Here is a 12363-nt window from a genome sequence, read left to right as displayed (position 1 = left end):
AACGGCTGTGTGCTGCTTTTCCAAGCAGCAAGAGCACTGGGGAGTGAAAGCGATTGTGAAGGAGCTCTTTGGCTGCTCGTGTGCTCTTCGCTGCACTGCGCCGCTCGCAAGGGGCTTCGTTCTTCGCCTTCTGCCGTCCGGAGTGAGCTGAACTCCAGCGGTCAGTTTCAGCTCTGCCCAACAGCGTGTCCTCAGTTCTGCGGACAAGCACGCCCTGTTGCCTTTGCTCCGAGTGCAAAGTCCCTAGCGAGCACTCACTCCGTGCAATGCACCCAGAAAGACGCTCTCGCTCGTCTTTCAAGGAGCGATTCCTAACAGCAGAAGCAGCAGAAGCACAAACTGGATGACGAGAAGGGACAATGTAGAACACGTCTCTGTCCTGGCACATTTTCGTGTGCGATATGTCCCTCCGGGTCTTCGGTCCTTGCGAAGCTCTATGTACTGCGAGCGCTGCTACTTACAGGTGAGAAGGACCGTGGGGCTAGCAGCGAATTCGGAGAGCGCCAAGCACGAAGTCAAGAAGCGAGACGTGTCCCTGCAATGCGGTGCTAAGAGCAGCTTCCTCGCGGCGGGGGCGAGCTCCGGCCACAAGACATTCTCGTCCTGGCAACGGATCTCTGGAAGGGCGTAGGCGAAAAGCTTTCGTTTTCCATTCGAACTGCGAGAGAGGCAGACTGTTGCACGGAGCTCTGAGAACAAAGGTGCACGCCCTCGGCGGGCTTGGGCAGAAGCAGCGTTCTCGAGCTCTTGGCTGCCGGCACACTGCCGGCTGTGGGGCGCCCTTGCAGCGGCTTCTGGCCCCCGGCAAGTGAAAGCGGCGCCAGGCGCGGGCGAGGGCGGTGAACGAAGCGGCACAAGTCCCGTGCTTGTGTGCACCACGTTACAGGCTACTAGGAGAGGAAGGTGGTTGACTCTCGCTTGCCTTCCCAAGTGCCCTTAGCAGTCGGAAGGAGCAAGCTGAAGCACTGCTGCTTGTGCTGCTCCTTGGTTCCCTTGCAGCCCGCTTGGAAAGCATTGGCGGTCACTTCTAGGCGCCGAGTTGCACACAGCACCACGGTAAGTGCCGCGGAGAAGGGAAATGCAGAGTGCAGCGAGGAGCTGGACGTGGCTTAGGTGCAGTAAGTAGAAAGTGAACCTAGTCACTGCCTCTTCAATCTGGCCGCCTCTGCTCTGGTAGCAACTTTTGCAAGTCGGCAGAGGGAGCCGCGAGTGTGTAGAATGGAGGGCAGCGAGACGCCGTGTGGTATGCGCCCTTTCAGGGCTGCTGCTGGGGGGCTGCTTTAAGAACGCCTTCTTCTTTCTCGCGTCCTTCTCGCTTCGCTCTAGCTGCATGGACTACAACACAGCGAAGGAGTGAGGACGGGCACTGCCCCAGCTTTTGCCCTGGCGTGCAACGGCTGTGTGCTGCTTTTCCAAGCAGCAAGAGCACTGGGGAGTGAAAGCGATTGTGAAGGAGCTCTTTGGCTGCTCGTGTGCTCTTCGCTGCACTGCGCCGCTCGCAAGCGGCTTCGTTCTTCGCCTTCTGCCGTCCGGAGAGAGCTGAACTCCAGCGGTCAGTTTCAGCTCTGCCCAACAGCGTGTCCTCATTTCTGCGGACAAGCACGCCCTGTTGCCTTGGCTCCGAGTGCAAAGTCCCTAGCGAGCACTCACTCAGTGCAATGCACCCAGAAAGACGCTCTCGCTCGTTTTCAAGGAGCGATTCCTAACAGCAGAAGCAGCAGAAGCACAAACTGGATGACGAGTAGGGACAATGTAGAACACGTCTCTGTCCTGGCACATTTTCGTGTGCGATATGTCCCTCCGGGTCTTCGGTCCTTGCGAAGCTCTATGTACTGCGAGCGCTGCTACTTGCAGGTGAGAAGGACCGTGGAGCTAGCAGCGAATTCGGAGAGCGCCAAGCACGAAGTCAAGAAGCGAGACGTGTCCCTGCAATGCGGTGCTAAGAGCAGCTTCCTCGCGGCGGGGGCGAGCTCCGGCCACAAGACATTCTCGTCCTGTCAACGGATCTCTGTGAAGGGCGTAGGCGAAAAGCTTTCGTTTTCCATTCGAACTGCGAGAGAGGCAGACTGTTGCACGGAGCTCTGAGAACAAAGGTGCACGCCCTCGGCGGGCTTGGGCAGAAGCAGCGTTCTCGAGCTCTTGGCTGCCGGCACACTGCCGGCTGTGGGGCACCCTTGCAGCGGCTTCTGGCCCCCGGCAAGTGAAAGCGGCGACAGGCGCGGGCGAGGGCGAGGGCGAGGGCGGTGAACGAAGCGGCACAAGTCCCGTGCTTGTGTGCACCACGTTACAGGCTACTAGGAGAGGAAGGTGGTTGACTCTCGCTTGCCTTCCCAAGTGCCCTTAGCAGTCGGAAGGAGCAAGCTGAAGCACTGCTGCTTGTGCTGCTCCTTGGTTCCCTTGCAGCCCGCTCTGAAAGCATTGGCGGTCACTTCTATGCTCCGAGTTGCACACACACAGCACCACGGTAAGTGCCTCGGAGAAGGGAAATGCAGAGTGCAGCGAGGAGCTGGACGTGGCTTAGGTGCAGTAAGTAGAAGGTGAACCTAGGCACTGCCTCTTCAATCTGGCCGCCTCTGCTCTGGTAGCAACTTTTGCAAGTCGGAAGAGGGAGCCGCGAGTATGTAGAACGGAGGGCAGCGAGACGCCGTGTGTTATGCACCCTTTCCGGGCTGCTGCCGGGGGCCTGCTTTAAGAACGCCTTCTTCTTTCTCGCGTCCTTCTCGCTTCGCTCTAGCTGCATGGAGTACAGCACAGCGAAGGAGTGAGGACGGGCACTGCCCCAGCTTTTGCCCTGGCGTGCAACGGCTGTGTGCTGCTTTTCCAAGCAGCAAGTGCACTGAGAAGTGAAAACGATTGTGAAGGAGCTCTTTGGCTGCTCGTGTGCCCTTCGCTGCACTGCGCCGCTCGCAAGCGGCTTCGTTCTTCGCCTTCTGCCGTCCGGAGAGAGCTGAACTCCAGCGGTCAGTTTCAGCTCTGCCCAACAGCGTGTCCTCATTTCTGCGGACAAGCACGCCCTGTTGCCTTGGCTCCGAGTGCAAAGTCCCTAGCGAGCACTCACTCAGTGCAATGCACCCAGAAAGACGCTCTCGCTCGTCTTTCAAGGAGCGATTCCTAACAGCAGAAGCAGCAGAAGCACAAACTGGATGACGAGAAGGGACAATGTAGAACACGTCTCTGTCCTGGCACATTGCGGTGTGCGATATGTCCCTCCGGGTCTTCGGTCCTTGCGAAGCTCTATGTACTGCGAGCGCTGCTACTTGCAGGTGAGAAGGACCGTGGAGCTAGCAGCGAATTCGGAGAGCGCCAAGCACGAAGTCAAGAAGCGAGACGTGTCCCTGCAATGCGGTGCTAAGAGCAGCTTCCTCGCGGCGGGGGCGAGCTCCGGCCACAAGACATTCTCGTCCTGGCAACGGATCTCTGTGAAGGGCGTAGGCGAAAAGCTTTCGTTTTCCATTCGAACTGCGAGAGAGGCAGACTGTTGCACGGAGCTCTGAGAACAAAGGTGCACGCCCTCGGCGGGCTTGGGCAGAAGCAGCGTTCTCGAGCTCTTGGCTGCCGGCACACTGCCGGCTGTGGGGCGCCCTTGCAGCGGCTTCTGGCCCCCGGCAAGTGAAAGCGGCGCCAGGCGCGGGCGAGGGCGGTGAACGAAGCGGCACAAGTCCCGTGCTTGTGTGCACCACGTTACAGGCTACTAGGAGAGGAAGGTGGTTGACTCTCGCTTGCCTTCCCAAGTGCCCTTAGCAGTCGGAAGGAGCAAGCTGAAGCACTGCTGCTTGTGCTGCTCCTTGGTTCCCTTGCAGCCCGCTCTGAAAGCATTGGCGGTCACTTCTATGCTCCGAGTTGCACACAGCACCACGGTAAGTGCCGCGGAGAAGGGAAATGCAGAGTGCAGCGAGGAGCTGGACGTGGCTTAGGTGCAGTAAGTAGAAAGTGAACCTAGTCACTGCCTCTTCAATCTGGCCGCCTCTGCTCTGGTAGCAACTTTTGCAAGTCGGCAGAGGGAGCCGCGAGTGTGTAGAATGGAGGGCAGCGAGACGCCGTGTGTTATGCGCCCTTTTCGGGCTGCTGCCAGGGGGCTACTTTAAGAACGCCTTCTTCTTCCTCGCGTCCTTCTCGCTTCGCTCTCGCTGCATGGAGTACAGCACAGCGAAGGAGTGAGGACGGGCACTGCCCCAGCTTTTGCCCTGGCGTGCAACGGCTGTGTGCTGCTTTTCCAAGCAGCAAGTGCACTGAGAAGTGAAAACGATTGTGAAGGAGCTCTTTGGCTGCTCGTGTGCCCTTCGCTGCACTGCGCCGCTCGCAAGCGGCTTCGTTCTTCGCCTTCTGCCGTCCGGAGAGAGCTGAACTCCAGCGGTCAGTTTCAGCTCTGCCCAACAGCGTGTCCTCATTTCTGCGGACAAGCACGCCCTGTTGCCTTGGCTCCGAGTGCAAAGTCCCTAGCGAGCACTCACTCAGTGCAATGCACCCAGAAAGACGCTCTCGCTCGTTTTCAAGGAGCGATTCCTAACAGCAGAAGCAGCAGAAGCACAAACTGGATGACGAGTAGGGACAATGTAGAACACGTCTCTGTCCTGGCACATTTTCGTGTGCGATATGTCCCTCCGGGTCTTCGGTCCTTGCGAAGCTCTATGTACTGCGAGCGCTGCTACTTGCAGGTGAGAAGGACCGTGGAGCTAGCAGCGAATTCGGAGAGCGCCAAGCACGAAGTCAAGAAGCGAGACGTGTCCCTGCAATGCGGTGCTAAGAGCAGCTTCCTCGCGGCGGGGGCGAGCTCCGGCCACAAGACATTCTCGTCCTGTCAACGGATCTCTGTGAAGGGCGTAGGCGAAAAGCTTTCGTTTTCCATTCGAACTGCGAGAGAGGCAGACTGTTGCACGGAGCTCTGAGAACAAAGGTGCACGCCCTCGGCGGGCTTGGGCAGAAGCAGCGTTCTCGAGCTCTTGGCTGCCGGCACACTGCCGGCTGTGGGGCGCCCTTGCAGAGGCTTCTGGCCCCCGGCAAGTGAAAGCGGCGCCAGGCGCGGGCGAGGGCGGTGAACGAAGCGGCACAAGTCCCGTGCTTGTGTGCACCACGTTACAGGCTACTAGGAGATGAAGGTGGTTGACTCTCGCTTGCCTTCCCAAGTGCCCTTAGCAGTCGGAAGGAGCAAGCTGAAGCACTGCTGCTTGTGCTGCTCCTTGGTTCCCTTGCAGCCCGCTCTGAAAGCATTGGCGGTCGCTTCTAGGCGCCGAGTTGCACACAGCACCACGGTAAGTGCCGCGGAGAAGGGAAATGCAGAGTGCAGCGAGGAGCTGGACGTGGCTTAGGTGCAGTAAGTAGAAAGTGAACCTAGTCACTGCCTCTTCAATCTGGCCGCCTCTGCTCTGGTAGCAACTTTTGCAAGTCGGCAGAGGGAGCCGCGAGTGTGTAGAATGGAGGGCAGCGAGACGCCGTGTGTTATGCGCCCTTTCAGGGCTGCTGCTGGGGGGCTGCTTTAAGAACGCCTTCTTCTTTCTCGCGTCCTTCTCGCTTCGCTCTAGCTGCATGGACTACAACACAGCGAAGGAGTGAGGACGGGCACTGCCCCAGCTTTTGCCCTGGCGTGCAACGGCTGTGTGCTGCTTTTCCAAGCAGCAAGAGCACTGGGGAGTGAAAGCGATTGTGAAGGAGCTCTTTGGCTGCTCGTGTGCTCTTCGCTGCACTGCGCCGCTCGCAAGGGGCTTCGTTCTTCGCCTTCTGCCGTCCGGAGTGAGCTGAACTCCAGCGGTCAGTTTCAGCTCTGCCCAACAGCGTGTCCTCAGTTCTGCGGACAAGCACGCCCTGTTGCCTTGGCTCCGAGTGCAAAGTCCCGAGCGAGCACTCACTCAGTGCAATGCACCCAGAAAGACGCTCTCGCTCGTCTTTCAAGGAGCGATTCCTAACAGCAGAAGCAGCAGAGGCACAAACTGGATGACGAGAAGGGACAATGTAGAACACGTCTCTGTCCTGGCACATTGCGGTGTGCGATATGTCCCTCCGGGTCTTCGGTCCTTGCGAAGCTCTATGTACTGCGAGCGCTGCTACTTGCAGGTGAGAAGGACCGTGGAGCTAGCAGCGAATTCGGAGAGCGCCAAGCACGAAGTCAAGAAGCGAGACGTGTCCCTGCAATGCGGTGCTAAGAGCAGCTTCCTCGCGGCGGGGGCGAGCTCCGGCCACAAGACATTCTCGTCCTGGCAACGGATCTCTGGAAGGGCGTAGGCGAAAAGCTTTCGTTTTCCATTCGAACTGCGAGAGAGGCAGACTGTTGCACGGAGCTCTGAGAACAAAGGTGCACGCCCTCGGCGGGCTTGGGCAGAAGCAGCGTTCTCGAGCTCTTGGCTGCCGGCACACTGCCGGCTGTGGGGCGCCCTTGCAGCGGCTTCTGGCCCCCGGCAAGTGAAAGCGGCGCCAGGCGCGGGCGAGGGCGGTGAACGAAGCGGCACAAGTCCCGTGCTTGTGTGCACCACGTTACAGGCTACTAGGAGAGGAAGGTGGTTGACTCTCGCTTGCCTTCCCAAGTGCCCTTAGCAGTCGGAAGGAGCAAGCTGAAGCACTGCTGCTTGTGCTGCTCCTTGGTTCCCTTGCAGCCCGCTCTGAAAGCATTGGCGGTCACTTCTATGCTCCGAGTTGCACACACACAGCACCACGGTAAGTGCCTCGGAGAAGGGAAATGCAGAGTGCAGCGAGGAGCTGGACGTGGCTTAGGTGCAGTAAGTAGAAGGTGAACCTAGGCACTGCCTCTTCAATCTGGCCGCCTCTGCTCTGGTAGCAACTTTTGCAAGTCGGCAGAGGGAGCCGCGAGTATGTAGAACGGAGGGCAGCGAGACGCCGTGTGTTATGCACCCTTTCCGGGCTGCTGCCGGGGGGCTGCTTTAAGAACGCCTTCTTCTTTCTCGCGTCCTTCTCGCTTCGCTCTAGCTGCATGGACTACAAGACAGCGAAGGAGTGAGGACGGGCACTGCCCCAGCTTTTGCCCTGGCGTGCAACGGCTGTGTGCTGCTTTTCCAAGCAGCAAGTGCACTGAGAAGTGAAAACGATTGTGAAGGAGCTCTTTGGCTGCTCGTGTGCCCTTCGCTGCACTGCGCCGCTCGCAAGCGGCTTCGTTCTTCGCCTTCTGCCGTCCGGAGAGAGCAGAACTCCAGCGGTCAGTTTCAGCTCTGCCCAACAGCGTGTCCTCAGTTCTGCGGACAAGCACGCCCTGTTGCCTTGGCTCCGAGTGCAAAGTCCCTAGCGAGAACTCACTCCGTGCAATGCACCCAGAAAGACGCTCTCGCTCGTCTTTCAAGGAGCGATTCCTAACAGCAGAAGCAGCAGAAGCACAAACTGGATGACGAGAAGGGACAATGTAGAACACGTCTCTGTCCTGGCACATTGCGGTGTGCGATATGTCCCTCCGGGTCTTCGGTCCTTGCGAAGCTCTATGTACTGCGAGCGCTGCTACTTGCAGCTGAGAAGGACCGTGGAGCTAGCAGCGAATTCGGAGAGCGCCAAGCACGAAGTCAAGAAGCGAGACGTGTCCCTGCAATGCGGTGCTAAGAGCAGCTTCCTCGCGGCGGGGGCGAGCTCCGGCCACAAGACATTCTCGTCCTGGCAACGGATCTCTGGAAGGGCGTAGGCGAAAAGCTTTCGTTTTCCATTCGAACTGCGAGAGAGGCAGACTGTTGCACGGAGCTCTGAGAACAAAGGTGCACGCCCTCGGCGGGCTTGGGCAGAAGCAGCGTTCTCGAGCTCTTGGCTGCCGGCACACTGCCGGCTGTGGGGCGCCCTTGCAGCGGCTTCTGGCCCCCGGCAAGTGAAAGCGGCGCCAGGCGCGGGCGAGGGCGGTGAACGAAGCGGCACAAGTCCCGTGCTTGTGTGCACCACGTTACAGGCTACTAGGAGAGGAAGGTGGTTGACTCTCGCTTGCCTTCCCAAGTGCCCTTAGCAGTCGGAAGGAGCAAGCTGAAGCACTGCTGCTTGTGCTGCTCCTTGGTTCCCTTGCAGCCCGCTTGGAAAGCATTGGCGGTCACTTCTAGGCGCCGAGTTGCACACAGCACCACGGTAAGTGCCGCGGAGAAGGGAAATGCAGAGTGCAGCGAGGAGCTGGACGTGGCTTAGGTGCAGTAAGTAGAAAGTGAACCTAGTCACTGCCTCTTCAATCTGGCCGCCTCTGCTCTGGTAGCAACTTTTGCAAGTCGGCAGAGGGAGCCGCGAGTGTGTAGAATGGAGGGCAGCGAGACGCCGTGTGTTATGCGCCCTTTTCGGGCTGCTGCCAGGGGGCTACTTTAAGAACGCCTTCTTCTTCCTCTCGTCCTTCTCGCTTCGCTCTCGCTGCATGGAGTACAGCACAGCGAAGGAGTGAGGACGGGCACTGCCCCAGCTTTTGCCCTGGCGTGCAACGGCTGTGTGCTGCTTTTCCAAGCAGCAAGAGCACTGAGAAGTGAAAACGATTGTGAAGGAGCTCTTGGGCTGCTCCTGTGCTCTTCGCTGCACTGCGCCGCTCGCAAGCGGCTTCGTTCTTCGCCTTCTGCCGTCCGGAGAGAGCTGAACTCCAGCGGTCAGTTTCAGCTCTGCCCAACAGCGTGTCCTCATTTCTGCGGACAAGCACGCCCTGTTGCCTTGGCTCCGAGTGCAAAGTCCCTAGCGAGCACTCACTCAGTGCAATGCACCCAGAAAGACGCTCTCGCTCGTTTTCAAGGAGCGATTCCTAACAGCAGAAGCAGCAGAAGCACAAACTGGATGACGAGTAGGGACAATGTAGAACACGTCTCTGTCCTGGCACATTTTCGTGTGCGATATGTCCCTCCGGGTCTTCGGTCCTTGCGAAGCTCTATGTACTGCGAGCGCTGCTACTTGCAGGTGAGAAGGACCGTGGAGCTAGCAGCGAATTCGGAGAGCGCCAAGCACGAAGTCAAGAAGCGAGACGTGTCCCTGCAATGCGGTGCTAAGAGCAGCTTCCTCGCGGCGGGGGCGAGCTCCGGCCACAAGACATTCTCGTCCTGGCAACGGATCTCTGTGAAGGGCGTAGGCGAAAAGCTTTCGTTTTCCATTCGAACTGCGAGAGAGGCAGACTGTTGCACGGAGCTCTGAGAACAAAGGTGCACGCCCTCGGCGGGCTTGGGCAGAAGCAGCGTTCTCGAGCTCTTGGCTGCCGGCACACTGCCGGCTGTGGGGCGCCCTTGCAGCGGCTTCTGGCCCCCGGCAAGTGAAAGCGGCGCCAGGCGCGGGCGAGGGCGGTGAACGAAGCGGCACAAGTCCCGTGCTTGTGTGCACCACGTTACAGGCTACTAGGAGAGGAAGGTGGTTGACTCTCGCTTGCCTTCCCAAGTGCCCTTAGCAGTCGGAAGGAGCAAGCTGAAGCACTGCTGCTTGTGCTGCTCCTTGGTTCCCTTGCAGCCCGCTTGGAAAGCATTGGCGGTCACTTCTAGGCGCCGAGTTGCACACAGCACCACGGTAAGTGCCGCGGAGAAGGGAAATGCAGAGTGCAGCGAGGAGCTGGACGTGGCTTAGGTGCAGTAAGTAGAAAGTGAACCTAGTCACTGCCTCTTCAATCTGGCCGCCTCTGCTCTGGTAGCAACTTTTGCAAGTCGGCAGAGGGAGCCGCGAGTGTGTAGAATGGAGGGCAGCGAGACGCCGTGTGTTATGCGCCCTTTTCGGGCTGCTGCCGGGGGGCTACTTTAAGAACGCCTTCTTCTTCCTCGCGTCCTTCTCGCTTCGCTCTCGCTGCATGGAGTACAGCACAGCGAAGGAGTGAGGACGGGCACTGCCCCAGCTTTTGCCCTGGCGTGCAACGGCTGTGTGCTGCTTTTCCAAGCAGCAAGAGCACTGGGGAGTGAAAGCGATTGTGAAGGAGCTCTTTGGCTGCTCGTGTGCTCTTCGCTGCACTGCGCCGCTCGCAAGGGGCTTCGTTCTTCGCCTTCTGCCGTCCGGAGTGAGCTGAACTCCAGCGGTCAGTTTCAGCTCTGCCCAACAGCGTGTCCTCAGTTCTGCGGACAAGCACGCCCTGTTGCCTTGGCTCCGAGTGCAAAGTCCCGAGCGAGCACTCACTCAGTGCAATGCACCCAGAAAGACGCTCTCGCTCGTCTTTCAAGGAGCGATTCCTAACAGCAGAAGCAGCAGAAGCACAAACTGGATGACGAGAAGGGACAATGTAGAACACGTCTCTGTCCTGGCACATTTTCGTGTGCGATATGTCCCTCCGGGTCTTCGGTCCTTGCGAAGCTCTATGTACTGCGAGCGCTGCTACTTACAGGTGAGAAGGACCGTGGAGCTAGCAGCGAATTCGGAGAGCGCCAAGCACGAAGTCAAGAAGCGAGACGTGTCCCTGCAATGCGGTGCTAAGAGCAGCTTCCTCGCGGCGGGGGCGAGCTCCGGCCACAAGACATTCTCGTCCTGGCAACGGATCTCTGGAAGGGCGTAGGCGAAAAGCTTTCGTTTTCCATTCGAACTGCGAGAGAGGCAGACTGTTGCACGGAGCTCTGAGAACAAAGGTGCACGCCCTCAGCGGGCTTGGGCAGAAGCAGCGTTCTCGAGCTCTTGGCTGCCGGCACACTGCCGGCTGTGGGGCGCCCTTGCAGCGGCTTCTGGCCCCCGGCAAGTGAAAGCGGCGCCAGGCGCGGGCGAGGGCGAGGGCGAGGTCGGTGAACGAAGCGGCACAAGTCCCGTGGTTGTGTGCACCACGTTACAGGCTACTAGGAGAGGAAGGTGGTTGACTCTCGCTTGCCTTCCCAAGTGCCCTTAGCAGTCGGAAGGAGCAAGCTGAAGCACTGCTGCTTGTGCTGCTCCTTGGTTCCCTTGCAGCCCGCTCTGAAAGCATTGGCGGTCGCTTCTAGGCGCCGAGTTGCACACAGCACCACGGTAAGTGCCGCGGAGAAGGGAAATGCCGAGTGCAGCGAGGAGCTGGACGTGGCTTAGGTGCAGTAAGTAGAAAGTGAACCTAGTCACTGCCTCTTCAATCTGGCCGCCTCTGCTCTGGTAGCAACTTTTGCAAGTCGGCAGAGGGAGCCGCGAGTGTGTAGAATGGAGGGCAGCGAGACGCCGTGTGTTATGCGCCCTTTCAGGGCTGCTGCTGGGGGGCTACTTTAAGAACGCCTTCTTCTTTCTCGCGTCCTTCTCGCTTCGCTCTAGCTGCATGGACTACAACACAGCGAAGGAGTGAGGACGGGCACTGCCCCAGCTTTTGCCCTGGCGTGCAATGGCTGTGTGCTGCTTTTCCAAGCAGCAAGAGCACTGGGGAGTGTTGCGTTCCCTAGTTACATTGTAAATGGTACATCCCGTGACCCCTACTGTGCCCTGTATCTTGGTCCCTCTCCCCTCCTGGCCACACAGAGCTGGCTGGGATCCAATTTCTCCCCGCCCCCCCTTTCCAGACCCTAGAAAAGGTCAGGACCCGCTGACCTCGCTCTCTTTTCCCGCACTCTTTTTCCCCCCACTCTTTTCCCGCATTTTTTCCCCCACTCTTTTCCCGCATCTCTTTTTTCCCCAGATCTCTTATCCCGCTCTTTCTTTTTCCCCCCTTTTTTCTCTTCCCCCGTTCTCTTTCCCCCCCCCCCCACGCCTTTACCCTGTTCTTCCCCCTCTTTTCTCTCTCTTCCCCCGCTCTTTTCCCTTCCCTTTTCACTCACTACCCACGAGAAATAAACCTGTAACTTTATCAGGGGAAAGAGCCTCTTTTGATATCTTATCTACGTCTTTGTGGCTAAGGCCCAGAGGAATATCATCCCCACACCTGAGCTAGACCGGTGGAAGGTGATAGACTCTGTTATAGGCCGGAAAAAGCCGTAACGGTTGGCGCCCCACGTGCGTGTTTCTTTAAAGCACCCACGTTTCGCTGTGATCCCTAATTTCGGGATTCGACCAGCATAGGAGCTGATCAACTAGCTAAAATTTCTTTAAGCTGCATTTTGTGCAGTTCGAAGACTTTTCAGCACGAACCAGCAGCCTGTCAATCCCAGACAGGTCGGTTCACGACGTGGATCCACTACCGTGTACACAGACGTGTCTGCCTGCAAGAGAAAAGGTGAGTTAAGCGTCCCTTTCCGGCGGGGGGGTTCCCGGAGCTCCGCGGGGGACGTCTCACCGGTGGCATTTTGCCGGCCCGGCGCTGTTCTCGGGGGCAGAGAAGGCGCGGGTGTGTTTGCAGCGTGCGCGGGGCTTGGAAGCCCTCGGCCACGTGGTGCGGCGCGGGGGCTGGGGGGGGCTGGACGCGGCCACCCCAGGCGCGGCGCAGCAGGCAGGCAGCTTTGATCGGTTTCAAAGCTGCGACACAGGGGGGTTTTTTTCCGTTTTTGCGGTTTTTACGGGTTGTTGCGGCGCGGGGGCGGTCCCTACAGCGGCGCGGGCGCCACACGTAGGTTTTGCTGACAAAAAACGGCGAAATTAACGTCG

Source organism: Sturnus vulgaris, chromosome W (genome assembly GCF_052056855.1).
Source record: "Sturnus vulgaris isolate bStuVul1 chromosome W, bStuVul1.hap1, whole genome shotgun sequence".
In the NCBI taxonomy this organism is placed as follows: Eukaryota; Metazoa; Chordata; class Aves; order Passeriformes; family Sturnidae; genus Sturnus; species Sturnus vulgaris.
This window is presented reverse-complemented; position numbering follows the sequence as displayed.